Below are 12,285 nucleotides of genomic sequence, written 5' to 3'. Positions count from 1 at the left end.
TGTGAAGGACTCCTTTTGCCCTGAGCCGTACAACTCATACTTACCTGGCAGGGGAGATACCATGATCAAGAAGGTGGTTCACCCATGGCGAGGCCTGGCCATTGCACTCCGGCGGGGCTGACCTATGCGAATTCCCCAAATGTGGGAATCTCGACTGCATAATTTGTGGTAGTGGGGGACTGCGTTCGCGCTCTCCCCTGATGGATTGTCAAAAGTAATAAGGGGGAAACAGATAGGGAGACGCTGCCTTCCAACCTGGCTGTAGCGACAGACAGACGACAAGAATTTCAAAGGTGGCTTAAAGCTATGCACAGCCAGTTTCTTTGCTAGTGCTAGATCACAATATCGCTCGTCAATCAAATTTGTTTCAGATTCAGCAGCCCTTGCTCTGATCAATGTGAAATCCCAGTCACGGCACATCTGCCTTACAGAACGGCTGTGGGCCAATAAAAGGCCCCAATCTTCTCCTGTCTTTTGGTTCACTTCAGTCTGCTGCAGATAAATCTGGTGGTTGAGGGTTTGAAGTCATTTTTCAGAGCTTGACGTAAGGCATGTGTCTTAAAGGTGCTTCGATCAAAGGGTTTGCTCTTCCGTTTTACCGATCGTCACTGAAAAGCAACGCTCGCTTGCCGGGGCCATGGGCGAGGAGGACTGTATGGGGAATGTGATGCCGGCCTTAGCCTATCAGGGGCATCGCTTCTCGGCCTTTTGGCTAAGATCAAGTGTAGTATCTGTTCTTATCAGTTTGATATCTGATACGTCCCCTACCCGGGGACCATATATTAAATTGATTTTTGGACTTGGGAGATAGAACAGGGGCTTGCTCCGTCCACTCCACGCATCGACCCGGTATTGCAGTACCTCCGGGAACGGTGCACCCTCCTCTCTTCAGTGTTTAAAATAATCCTTTCTTTCCGCTGCGTTTAAGAGAAATGTGTGTGTGAGTCTGGCCTGGCTTTGTCACTGCGTTGACATGCTGCCGGGACTCAAGCTTTTTGAAATGAACTGGAATTTTAGTCAGGTTGGGGGTTATTTGTGTGCCAGTTCCCCCATTTGCCACTCTGTGTATGCTATTGCTGTAGTAGCACACAGACACACAATAACATATCAACAGTTATTGTTGCAAAGTGTTTCTGGCCTAGCTGCTGCTTCGACTGTTCTTTTGTTGGCGGTAAAAAAACACACACACACTGGCGGTAGCTATCGGTCGGCTTTGATGTGGAAGTGTGGCACTTCCTGTTAGAATGGTGAGCCTTATTTCTCCACTTGAATGTAGAAAGACAAGCCCTACCGGGCCTCAACACAAAACTTTCCTCTGTGTTGAGGACAAGTAGAAGGGACACCCAGTGCAGAAAACTCTGATTTCGGTGGTTTGCATGTTGTTGGGACCGTCAGTGAGGGCGATGGTCCTGTGAAGGACTCCTTTTGCCCTGAGCCGTACAACTCATACTTACCTGGCAGGGGAGATACCATGATCAAGAAGGTGGTTCACCCATGGCGAGGCCTGGCCATTGCACTCCGGCGGGGCTGACCTATGCGAATTCCCCAAATGTGGGAATCTCGACTGCATAATTTGTGGTAGTGGGGGACTGCGTTCGCGCTCTCCCCTGATGGATTGTCAAAAGTAATAAGGGGGAAACAGATAGGGAGACGCTGCCTTCCAACCTGGCTGTAGCGACAGACAGACGACAAGAATTTCAAAGGTGGCTTAAAGCTATGCACAGCCAGTTTCTTTGCTAGTGCTAGATCACAATATCGCTCGTCAATCAAATTTGTTTCAGATTCAGCAGCCCTTGCTCTGATCAATGTGAAATCCCAGTCACGGCACATCTGCCTTACAGAACGGCTGTGGGCCAATAAAAGGCCCCAATCTTCTCCTGTCTTCTGGTTCACTTCAGTCTGCTGCAGATAAATCTGGTGGTTGAGGGTTTGAAGTCATTTTTCAGAGCTTGACGTAAGGCATGTGTCTTAAAGGTGCTTCGATCAAAGGGTTTGCTCTTCCGTTTTTAGTGATCGTCACTGAAAAGCAACGCTCGCTTGCCGGGGCCATGGGCGAGGAGGACTGTATGGGGAATGTGATGCCGGCCTTAGCCTATCAGGGGCATCGCTTCTCGGCCTTTTGGCTAAGATCAAGTGTAGTATCTGTTCTTATCAGTTTAATATCTGATACGTCCCCTACCCGGGGACCATATATTAAATTGATTTTTGGACTTGGGAGATGGAACAGGGGCTTGCTCCGTCCACTCCACGCATCGACCCGGTATTGCAGTACCTCCGGGAACGGTGCACCCTCCTCTCTTCAGTGTTTAAAATAATCCTTTCTTTCCGCTGCGTTTAAGAGAAATGTGTGTGTGAGTCTGGCCTGGCTTTGTCACTGCGTTGACATGCTGCCGGGACTCAAGCTTTTTGAAATGAACTGGAATTTTAGTCAGGTTGGGGGTTATTTGTGTGCCAGTTCCCCCATTTGCCACTCTGTGTATGCTATTGCTGTAGTAGCACACAGACACACAATAACATATCAACAGTTATTGTTGCAAAGTGTTTCTGGCCTAGCTGCTGCTTCGACTGTTCTTTTGTTGGCGGTAAAAAAACACACACACACACACACTGGCGGTAGCTATCGGTCGGCTTTGATGTGGAAGTGTGGCACTTCCTGTTAGAATGGTGAGCCTTATTTCTCCACTTGAATGTAGAAAGACAAGCCCTACCGGGCCTCAACACAAAACTTTCCTCTGTGTTGAGGACAAGTAGAAGGGACACCCAGTGCAGAAAACTCTGATTTCGGTGGTTTGCATGTTGTTGGGACCGTCAGTGAGGGCGATGGTCCTGTGAAGGACTCCTTTTGCCCTGAGCCGTACAACTCATACTTACCTGGCAGGGGAGATACCATGATCAAGAAGGTGGTTCACCCATGGCGAGGCTTGGCCATTGCACTCCGGCGGGGCTGACCTATGCGAATTCCCCAAATGTGGGAATCTCGACTGCATAATTTGTGGTAGTGGGGGACTGCGTTCGCGCTCTCCCCTGATGGATTGTCAAAAGTAATAAGGGGGAAACAGATAGGGAGACGCTGCCTTCCAACCTGGCTGTAGCGACAGACAGACGACAAGAATTTCAAAGGTGGCTTAAAGCTATGCACAGCCAGTTTCTTTGCTAGTGCTAGATCACAATATCGCTCGTCAATCAAATTTGTTTCAGATTCAGCAGCCCTTGCTCTGATCAATGTGAAATCCCAGTCACGGCACATCTGCCTTACAGAACGGCTGTGGGCCAATAAAAGGCCCCAATCTTCTCCTGTCTTTTGGTTCACTTCAGTCTGCTGCAGATAAATCTGGTGGTTGAGGGTTTGAAGTCATTTTTCAGAGCTTGACGTAAGGCATGTGTCTTAAAGGTGCTTCGATCAAAGGGTTTGCTCTTCCGTTTTTAGTGATCGTCACTGAAAAGCAACGCTCGCTTGCCGGGGCCATGGGCGAGGAGGACTGTATGGGGAATGTGATGCCGGCCTTAGCCTATCAGGGGCATCGCTTCTCGGCCTTTTGGCTAAGATCAAGTGTAGTATCTGTTCTTATCAGTTTAATATCTGATACGTCCCCTACCCGGGGACCATATATTAAATTGATTTTTGGACTTGGGAGATGGAACAGGGGCTTGCTCCGTCCACTCCACGCATCGACCCGGTATTGCAGTACCTCCGGGAACGGTGCACCCTCCTCTCTTCAGTGTTTAAAATAATCCTTTCTTTCCGCTGCGTTTAAGAGAAATGTGTGTGTGAGTCTGGCCTGGCTTTGTCACTGCGTTGACATGCTGCCGGGACTCAAGCTTTTTGAAATGAACTGGAATTTTAGTCAGGTTGGGGGTTATTTGTGTGCCAGTTCCCCCATTTGCCACTCTGTGTATGCTATTGCTGTAGTAGCACACAGACACACAATAACATATCAACAGTTATTGTTGCAAAGTGTTTCTGGCCTAGCTGCTGCTTCGACTGTTCTTTTGTTGGCGGTAAAAAAACACACACACACTGGCGGTAGCTATCGGTCGGCTTTGATGTGGAAGTGTGGCACTTCCTGTTAGAATGGTGAGCCTTATTTCTCCACTTGAATGTAGAAAGACAAGCCCTACCGGGCCTCAACACAAAACTTTCCTCTGTGTTGAGGACAAGTAGAAGGGACACCCAGTGCAGAAAACTCTGATTTCGGTGGTTTGCATGTTGTTGGGACCGTCAGTGAGGGCGATGGTCCTGTGAAGGACTCCTTTTGCCCTGAGCCGTACAACTCATACTTACCTGGCAGGGGAGATACCATGATCAAGAAGGTGGTTCACCCATGGCAAGGCCTGGCCATTGCACTCCGGCGGGGCTGACCTATGCGAATTCCCCAAATGTGGGAATCTCGACTGCATAATTTGTGGTAGTGGGGGACTGCGTTCGCGCTCTCCCCTGATGGATTGTCAAAAGTAATAAGGGGGAAACAGATAGGGAGACGCTGCCTTCCAACCTGGCTGTAGCGACAGACAGACGACAAGAATTTCAAAGGTGGCTTAAAGCTATGCACAGCCAGTTTCTTTGCTAGTGCTAGATCACAATATCGCTCGTCAATCAAATTTGTTTCAGATTCAGCAGCCCTTGCTCTGATCAATGTGAAATCCCAGTCACGGCACATCTGCCTTACAGAACGGCTGTGGGCCAATAAAAGGCCCCAATCTTCTCCTGTCTTTTGGTTCACTTCAGTCTGCTGCAGATAAATCTGGTGGTTGAGGGTTTGAAGTCATTTTTCAGAGCTTGACGTAAGGCATGTGTCTTAAAGGTGCTTCGATCAAAGGGTTTGCTCTTCCGTTTTACCGATCGTCACTGAAAAGCAACGCTCGCTTGCCGGGGCCATGGGCGAGGAGGACTGTATGGGGAATGTGATGCCGGCCTTAGCCTATCAGGGGCATCGCTTCTCGGCCTTTTGGCTAAGATCAAGTGTAGTATCTGTTCTTATCAGTTTGATATCTGATACGTCCCCTACCCGGGGACCATATATTAAATTGATTTTTGGACTTGGGAGATGGAACAGGGGCTTGCTCCGTCCACTCCACGCATCGACCCGGTATTGCAGTACCTCCGGGAACGGTGCACCCTCCTCTCTTCAGTGTTTAAAATAATCCTTTCTTTCCGCTGCGTTTAAGAGAAATGTGTGTGTGAGTCTGGCCTGGCTTTGTCACTGCGTTGACATGCAGCTGGGACTCAAGCTTTTTGAAATGAACTGGAATTTTAGTCAGGTTGGGGGTTATTTGTGTGCCAGTTCCCCCATTTGCCACTCTGTGTATGCTATTGCTGTAGTAGCACACAGACACACAATAACATATCAACAGTTATTGTTGCAAAGTGTTTCTGGCCTAGCTGCTGCTTCGACTGTTCTTTTGTTGGCGGTAAAAAAACACACACACACACACACACACACACACACACTGGCGGTAGCTATCGGTCGGCTTTGATGTGGAAGTGTGGCACTTCCTGTTAGAATGGTGAGCCTTATTTCTCCACTTGAATGTAGAAAGACAAGCCCTACCGGGCCTCAACACAAAACTTTCCTCTGTGTTGAGGACAAGTAGAAGGGACACCCAGTGCAGAAAACTCTGATTTCGGTGGTTTGCATGTTGTTGGGACCGTCAGTGAGGGCGATGGTCCTGTGAAGGACTCCTTTTGCCCTGAGCCGTACAACTCATACTTACCTGGCAGGGGAGATACCATGATCAAGAAGGTGGTTCACCCATGGCGAGGCCTGGCCATTGCACTCCGGCGGGGCTGACCTATGCGAATTCCCCAAATGTGGGAATCTCGACTGCATAATTTGTGGTAGTGGGGGACTGCGTTCGCGCTCTCCCCTGATGGATTGTCAAAAGTAATAAGGGGGAAACAGATAGGGAGACGCTGCCTTCCAACCTGGCTGTAGCGACAGACAGACGACAAGAATTTCAAAGGTGGCTTAAAGCTATGCACAGCCAGTTTCTTTGCTAGTGCTAGATCACAATATCGCTCGTCAATCAAATTTGTTTCAGATTCAGCAGCCCTTGCTCTGATCAATGTGAAATCCCAGTCACGGCACATCTGCCTTACAGAACGGCTGTGGGCCAATAAAAGGCCCCAATCTTCTCCTGTCTTCTGGTTCACTTCAGTCTGCTGCAGATAAATCTGGTGGTTGAGGGTTTGAAGTCATTTTTCAGAGCTTGACGTAAGGCATGTGTCTTAAAGGTGCTTCGATCAAAGGGTTTGCTCTTCCGTTTTTAGTGATCGTCACTGAAAAGCAACGCTCGCTTGCCGGGGCCATGGGCGAGGAGGACTGTATGGGGAATGTGATGCCGGCCTTAGCCTATCAGGGGCATCGCTTCTCGGCCTTTTGGCTAAGATCAAGTGTAGTATCTGTTCTTATCAGTTTAATATCTGATACGTCCCCTACCCGGGGACCATATATTAAATTGATTTTTGGACTTGGGAGATGGAACAGGGGCTTGCTCCGTCCACTCCACGCATCGACCCGGTATTGCAGTACCTCCGGGAACGGTGCACCCTCCTCTCTTCAGTGTTTAAAATAATCCTTTCTTTCCGCTGCGTTTAAGAGAAATGTGTGTGTGAGTCTGGCCTGGCTTTGTCACTGCGTTGACATGCTGCCGGGACTCAAGCTTTTTGAAATGAACTGGAATTTTAGTCAGGTTGGGGGTTATTTGTGTGCCAGTTCCCCCATTTGCCACTCTGTGTATGCTATTGCTGTAGTAGCACACAGACACACAATAACATATCAACAGTTATTGTTGCAAAGTGTTTCTGGCCTAGCTGCTGCTTCGACTGTTCTTTTGTTGGCGGTAAAAAAACACACACACACACACACTGGCGGTAGCTATCGGTCGGCTTTGATGTGGAAGTGTGGCACTTCCTGTTAGAATGGTGAGCCTTATTTCTCCACTTGAATGTAGAAAGACAAGCCCTACCGGGCCTCAACACAAAACTTTCCTCTGTGTTGAGGACAAGTAGAAGGGACACCCAGTGCAGAAAACTCTGATTTCGGTGGTTTGCATGTTGTTGGGACCGTCAGTGAGGGCGATGGTCCTGTGAAGGACTCCTTTTGCCCTGAGCCGTACAACTCATACTTACCTGGCAGGGGAGATACCATGATCAAGAAGGTGGTTCACCCATGGCGAGGCTTGGCCATTGCACTCCGGCGGGGCTGACCTATGCGAATTCCCCAAATGTGGGAATCTCGACTGCATAATTTGTGGTAGTGGGGGACTGCGTTCGCGCTCTCCCCTGATGGATTGTCAAAAGTAATAAGGGGGAAACAGATAGGGAGACGCTGCCTTCCAACCTGGCTGTAGCGACAGACAGACGACAAGAATTTCAAAGGTGGCTTAAAGCTATGCACAGCCAGTTTCTTTGCTAGTGCTAGATCACAATATCGCTCGTCAATCAAATTTGTTTCAGATTCAGCAGCCCTTGCTCTGATCAATGTGAAATCCCAGTCACGGCACATCTGCCTTACAGAACGGCTGTGGGCCAATAAAAGGCCCCAATCTTCTCCTGTCTTTTGGTTCACTTCAGTCTGCTGCAGATAAATCTGGTGGTTGAGGGTTTGAAGTCATTTTTCAGAGCTTGACGTAAGGCATGTGTCTTAAAGGTGCTTCGATCAAAGGGTATGCTCTTCCGTTTTTAGTGATCGTCACTGAAAAGCAACGCTCGCTTGCCGGGGCCATGGGCGAGGAGGACTGTATGGGGAATGTGATGCCGGCCTTAGCCTATCAGGGGCATCGCTTCTCGGCCTTTTGGCTAAGATCAAGTGTAGTATCTGTTCTTATCAGATGCTGTTTCGATCTTGCTTATAAGACCCTGACTGCGATCGCCTCCTGCACTGTCTGAGCCTGTGCCTGTCTGTGGCACTGGTTTTGGCAGTACTGGGAGGATATTGTCTGTCTTCTGTGAGGTCAATTTCAACTTCCACATAGTTGAAGTAGCTCCATAGAAGACCATATTGTTCGAGCGAGCCTGCTCCTCTGGTGGATAAAGCACTTCCTAACATCTAAGGTAAGTTTGGTCACTTTTTCTCTAGTTTTAACTTTTCTTGGTATTGTTTTTTAGCTATTTATTCACTGTTTTAGTTGATTTTAGTGTTTTAGCTGGTGGTGCCTCCACCATGTCGGCTGCTAGTGCCGGCATGCGGAGGCACCACAGTGTCCGTTTTGCTTTTAAAGTATCTGATGATGTGCCATTATGGATGTCGAGGCTGGATTTTTCAAGAAAACTACTTCAAAAAGCCCTAAACTTTACCCCAGACGACCTGAATTGTATCCTCACTTTACCACAAGGCAAAGGCTTTGATGTAAGCTTTCGCTCAGCAATTCTGCTTCGAGAATTTTGGACACGTTTTGAAAATGCAAGAGCCCAGTTTTCTGTGTTTAACGTTGAGAAACTGACTGACAATGCCTCTAAAACGGTCATTGTCAGGATGTTCAATGAAATGGTGAATGCAGATGACATATGTATGTGGCTGGGAAGACATTGCACGGTCAAAGGCCAAGCTATGAAGGTGAGAGATGAGGATGGTATCTGGAACTGTTCCTGGAGGGTTCCTGTCCAGCAATGGCAGGACCCTCAGGGATTCCAGGGCCTGAAACATCTGCCATCCGTGATAGTTCTGGGACACAACCGTGGTTACATTCATTATCAAGGCCAGCCCAAGCTCTGCCGCAAGTGCGGTGAGCAAGGACACCTTGCAGAAGCGTGTAAGCAGATTATTTGTGGAAAGTGTAGAGAGATTGGTCATACTTTCGAGGAATGCACCAATGGCAGAAAGTGTAATCTTTGTGGAGACAGCAACCATCTCTTCAGAGATTGCCCGAAATCTTTTGCCAACAAAGTTAAGGCAGCAAAGAAGGTCGGAAATGAAAAAGAAAATGGCGGACAGAATGCAATAGTTAACGAGCTATTTGGAGAGCCTGAGCCAGAAAATTCAAATCTCCCTCCAAATCCTGTGACTGGAGGAGAGGAGTCGGGTGAGGAGGGAGAGGGGGAGGGGCCTGTTACTGCTCCTCAAGTGGAGCATGTGGAAGAAGAGGCTGCAGTACAGGCAGAAGGTGGAGCTACACCTCATTCTGAGGGTGAAAGTAAGATTGGGAGTGAGTGTGAGAGTGGGAGTGAGAGTGAGAGAGATTGTGAGAGTGCGCATGATAGCGAAGAAGCCTCCCTCCCCCCGGCCCAACAGGCTAAGAGGCCTTTATCAGAATTGTCCCCGGAGGCTCCAGTAGTCTCCGGAAAGAAGGGAAGAGCTGGGGACTCCTCAGACAGCTTAGCTGTGGAGGAGCCCAGAGTCTTCCCCTCCGATTCTCCAAATGAGGTCTCTTTCCTAAATATAGTCCTACAATCAACCCCTAAGGACACGCATTTCAACAAAAGATTGCAAGAAAGGCCACCACCTAGAGTCCGACGGGGGAAAAAGGCTCAAACCCCTCACCCCTCCCCCATAGGGGTGAAGGAAGAGCAAATTTCACAAGAAGTATGACGACTGCTTCTAAATACTAGCCTTTAAAATGTCTTACCTGTTGTTTTTAACCATACTTATGACCCTCACCTTCTCTACCATCAATGTGAGAAGTGTGAAGTCCAAAGTTAGAGCGCAATCTGTTTTATCCTTCTTAAACTCTTTTAAGTCAGATGTGTTTTTAATACAAGAATGTGGTCTACCGTTTTTAAAGAACTACAGGGATTGGGAGGAGTTATGGCCACATAAATCCATATGGAGCGGTTCATACCACAACAAAAATGATGGCGTGGCAATTTTAATTAAAAACCCTCTAATCTTGGTGAAGGGCAGCACTGTGGTGAGAGACGGTAGGGCACTTTTAGCACACCTGACTTTTATGGGAAGAGATTTTAACGTTCTAAATATCTATGGTTTTAACGAAAAAAATGACAGGTATGACCTTTTAAAAGACCTGCAGTCCCACATGCTAGGCAGGGAACCTTTAGTTGTAGGAGGGGATTTTAATTGTGTTTTAAACAAGAAAGACAGGAGGGGAGCAGGGGAAGATTTTAAAGTAGATAAAACATCAGTTTTATTTGGGGCCCTATGTAGGGATTTTAAGCTACTGGACTGTTTTAAAGTCATGCATCCCAGAGAGGAGGGCTTCACCTGGTTCAGTGGTGACGGCACCAAAGCCTCTCGCATAGACTATATTTTATCACGGGATTGCCCACCAACCGATGCTAGAGTAACTCCTGTTTTCTTCTCTGATCACACTATACTTTCTTGCACCCTATCACTAACTTCAGGTGTGACGGCTGGGAAGGGTCTATGGAAACTCAACTGCTCCCTTTTAGAAGATAGGGAGTTAGTTAGGCAGTACAGGGAGCAGTACCAAGACTGGCAGACCCTTCAAGACCTATACGTCTCACGTGCACACTGGTGGGAAATGGTGAAGGGAAGGACCCAGACTTTTTTCAGGCAGGCAGGTAAGAGAAAGAAAGGTAGGGACGACAGACGCATGCTGGGACTGCAACAACGACTTCAACGGTATTTTAAACTAAACCTAGAGGGCCTGGGTTTTAATGAAGAAATAAAGCAAGTAAAAATAGAGATGTCGGTTTTAGCAGAAATTAAAAGTAAGGGTGTCATTTTAAGAAGCAAAGAAAAAGAAATAGAAGAAGGAGAGAAGTGCACTAGGTACTTTTTTAAAAGAATTTTAGATAAAGATAAAACCATGTTTAAACTGAAAAAAGACAATCAGTGCACAGCCGAAACAACAGATGAAATTAACGATACTATAGTTGAATTCTATAAAGAATTGTACAAAGAAAAACCTATAAAAAAAGACACAATGAGAGAAGTCTTAAAGTTCATTGAACACAAAATAAATGACAGTGTGCTTTTATCCCAAGATTTTACCCTTTTAGAAATTTTTAACAGCATCAAGAGTTTTAAAAAAGGGAAGTCCCCAGGAGACGATGGGCTTCCCTTAGAATTTTACTTGACTTTCTGGGACATTTTAGCACCTGACCTTCTTGTTGTTTTTATGGACTTAGAAAAACTTGACCGACTCCCTGACAGTTTTAGAAGAGGGATAGTGACTCTACTTTTCAAGGACAATGACAAGACAGACCTAAAAAACTGGAGACCTATCACTCTTTTAAACTTTGATTGTAAACTTTTTAGTAAACTTTTAGCATCTCGCATGACTGTGTTTTTAGAGGGGCTGATTCACCCGGATCAAACCTGTGCCATCCCGGGGAGGAAGATCACGGACAGCCTCCTACTGATCCGAGACACCATCTGTTTTGCGAGAGACAGAAACATTAGGCTAGTAGTCTTAAATTTAGACTTTGAGAAAGCTTTTGATCGGGTCTCGCACCAGTACCTTTTCCAGGTACTGCAAAAAATGGGGTTCCCTGAGAGGTTTATAGGTTGGGTGGGACTGCTGTACCGGGAAATCACCAGCAAATTCATTGTTAATGGGCATCTGACAAAAGCAGTCAATATTAACTGCGGCGTCCGTCAGGGTTGTCCGTTATCTGCCCTCCTCTATATCACATGCATTGAACCATTGGCACAGGTCTTGAGAAGGGACCAACGAATCAATGGGGTGGTAGTACCGGGGAGTGGGGGAATGACCAGCAAATGTGTTTTATATATGGATGACATCAACATTTTATGCACTGACCTCTTATCCGTAAACAGGACACTGGACTTGACTGACTGGTTTGGACTGGCCTCTGGGTCAAAACTAAACAGAGAGAAGACCCAAGCCCAATTTTACGGACCATGGACAGTGACTGAAAATACGGGACTCCCCCTAACTGTGACCCAGACTGACTTAAAAATACTTGGGGTCAAATTTAATAAGGAGGGTGGAGGGGAAACAAATTGGCAGGACAAGATAGGGAAAGTAAAACAACGACTGGGGTACTGGAGACTGAGGAAAATGACAATGGAAGGAAAGGTTTTAATCATCAAAGCTGTGATTTTACCTTTGCTTTTACTGCTCACTTCTGTTTTTTTCCCCCCCAGAAATGTGATTTTAAACCTGGAACGAGCCATCTTTTATTTCCTGTGGGAGTCAAAGTGGGAGCGCCTGAGGAGGGACACAATGAAAAAGACCAAAGAGAAAGGAGGAAAAGGAGTGCCGGACTTGTTTTTAATTCTGGGAGCAAGATACACCACAATCGGACTCGCAGCTGCCACAGCCCCATCCAGAAACCCAAAGACAGCAGCAATGACCCGGTTCTGGATGGGGTCATATCTCAGGAAACTGAAACTTCTAAAA

The 12,285-nt window shown here is 47.1% G+C and overlaps 11 non-coding genes and 1 pseudogene across 11 annotated transcripts; all 12 read left to right on the top strand.

Moving 5' to 3' along the window:
* Window positions 1–36: 36 nt before the first annotated feature.
* LOC132957053 (U1 spliceosomal RNA) lies at window positions 37–200 on the top strand. The gene has a single exon (XR_009666274.1). It is a non-coding gene; the product is annotated as a U1 spliceosomal RNA (small nuclear RNA).
* A 492-nt stretch (window positions 201–692) lies between these two features.
* On the top strand, window positions 693–883 carry LOC132956915 (U2 spliceosomal RNA). Its single transcript, XR_009666168.1, has one exon. It is a non-coding gene; the product is annotated as a U2 spliceosomal RNA (small nuclear RNA).
* Window positions 884–1,446: 563 nt separating this feature from the next.
* Window positions 1,447–1,610, top strand: LOC132957052 (U1 spliceosomal RNA). Its single transcript, XR_009666273.1, has one exon. It is a non-coding gene; the product is annotated as a U1 spliceosomal RNA (small nuclear RNA).
* A 493-nt stretch (window positions 1,611–2,103) lies between these two features.
* LOC132957418 (U2 spliceosomal RNA) lies at window positions 2,104–2,294 on the top strand. Its single transcript, XR_009666622.1, has one exon. It is a non-coding gene; the product is annotated as a U2 spliceosomal RNA (small nuclear RNA).
* Window positions 2,295–2,863: 569 nt separating this feature from the next.
* On the top strand, window positions 2,864–3,027 carry LOC132957035 (U1 spliceosomal RNA). Its single transcript, XR_009666257.1, has one exon. It is a non-coding gene; the product is annotated as a U1 spliceosomal RNA (small nuclear RNA).
* A 493-nt stretch (window positions 3,028–3,520) lies between these two features.
* LOC132957416 (U2 spliceosomal RNA) lies at window positions 3,521–3,711 on the top strand. Its single transcript, XR_009666620.1, has one exon. It is a non-coding gene; the product is annotated as a U2 spliceosomal RNA (small nuclear RNA).
* Window positions 3,712–4,274: 563 nt separating this feature from the next.
* LOC132957198 (U1 spliceosomal RNA) lies at window positions 4,275–4,438 on the top strand. Its single transcript, XR_009666413.1, has one exon. It is a non-coding gene; the product is annotated as a U1 spliceosomal RNA (small nuclear RNA).
* A 492-nt stretch (window positions 4,439–4,930) lies between these two features.
* Window positions 4,931–5,121, top strand: LOC132956869 (U2 spliceosomal RNA). Its single transcript, XR_009666122.1, has one exon. It is a non-coding gene; the product is annotated as a U2 spliceosomal RNA (small nuclear RNA).
* A 583-nt stretch (window positions 5,122–5,704) lies between these two features.
* LOC132957051 (U1 spliceosomal RNA) lies at window positions 5,705–5,868 on the top strand. The gene has a single exon (XR_009666272.1). It is a non-coding gene; the product is annotated as a U1 spliceosomal RNA (small nuclear RNA).
* Window positions 5,869–6,361: 493 nt separating this feature from the next.
* Window positions 6,362–6,552, top strand: LOC132957415 (U2 spliceosomal RNA). The gene has a single exon (XR_009666619.1). It is a non-coding gene; the product is annotated as a U2 spliceosomal RNA (small nuclear RNA).
* Window positions 6,553–7,121: 569 nt separating this feature from the next.
* LOC132957023 (U1 spliceosomal RNA) lies at window positions 7,122–7,285 on the top strand. Its single transcript, XR_009666246.1, has one exon. It is a non-coding gene; the product is annotated as a U1 spliceosomal RNA (small nuclear RNA).
* Window positions 7,286–7,778: 493 nt separating this feature from the next.
* On the top strand, window positions 7,779–7,886 carry LOC132956986 (U2 spliceosomal RNA; annotated as a pseudogene).
* The last annotated feature ends 4,399 nt before the right edge of the window (window positions 7,887–12,285 follow it).

The sequence above is a fragment of the Labrus mixtus genome, chromosome 22 (assembly GCF_963584025.1).
Source record: "Labrus mixtus chromosome 22, fLabMix1.1, whole genome shotgun sequence".
Taxonomy (NCBI): domain Eukaryota; kingdom Metazoa; phylum Chordata; class Actinopteri; order Labriformes; family Labridae; genus Labrus; species Labrus mixtus.
Note: the sequence above shows the minus strand (reverse complement) of the source record. Positions and strands in the feature narration are given on the sequence as shown.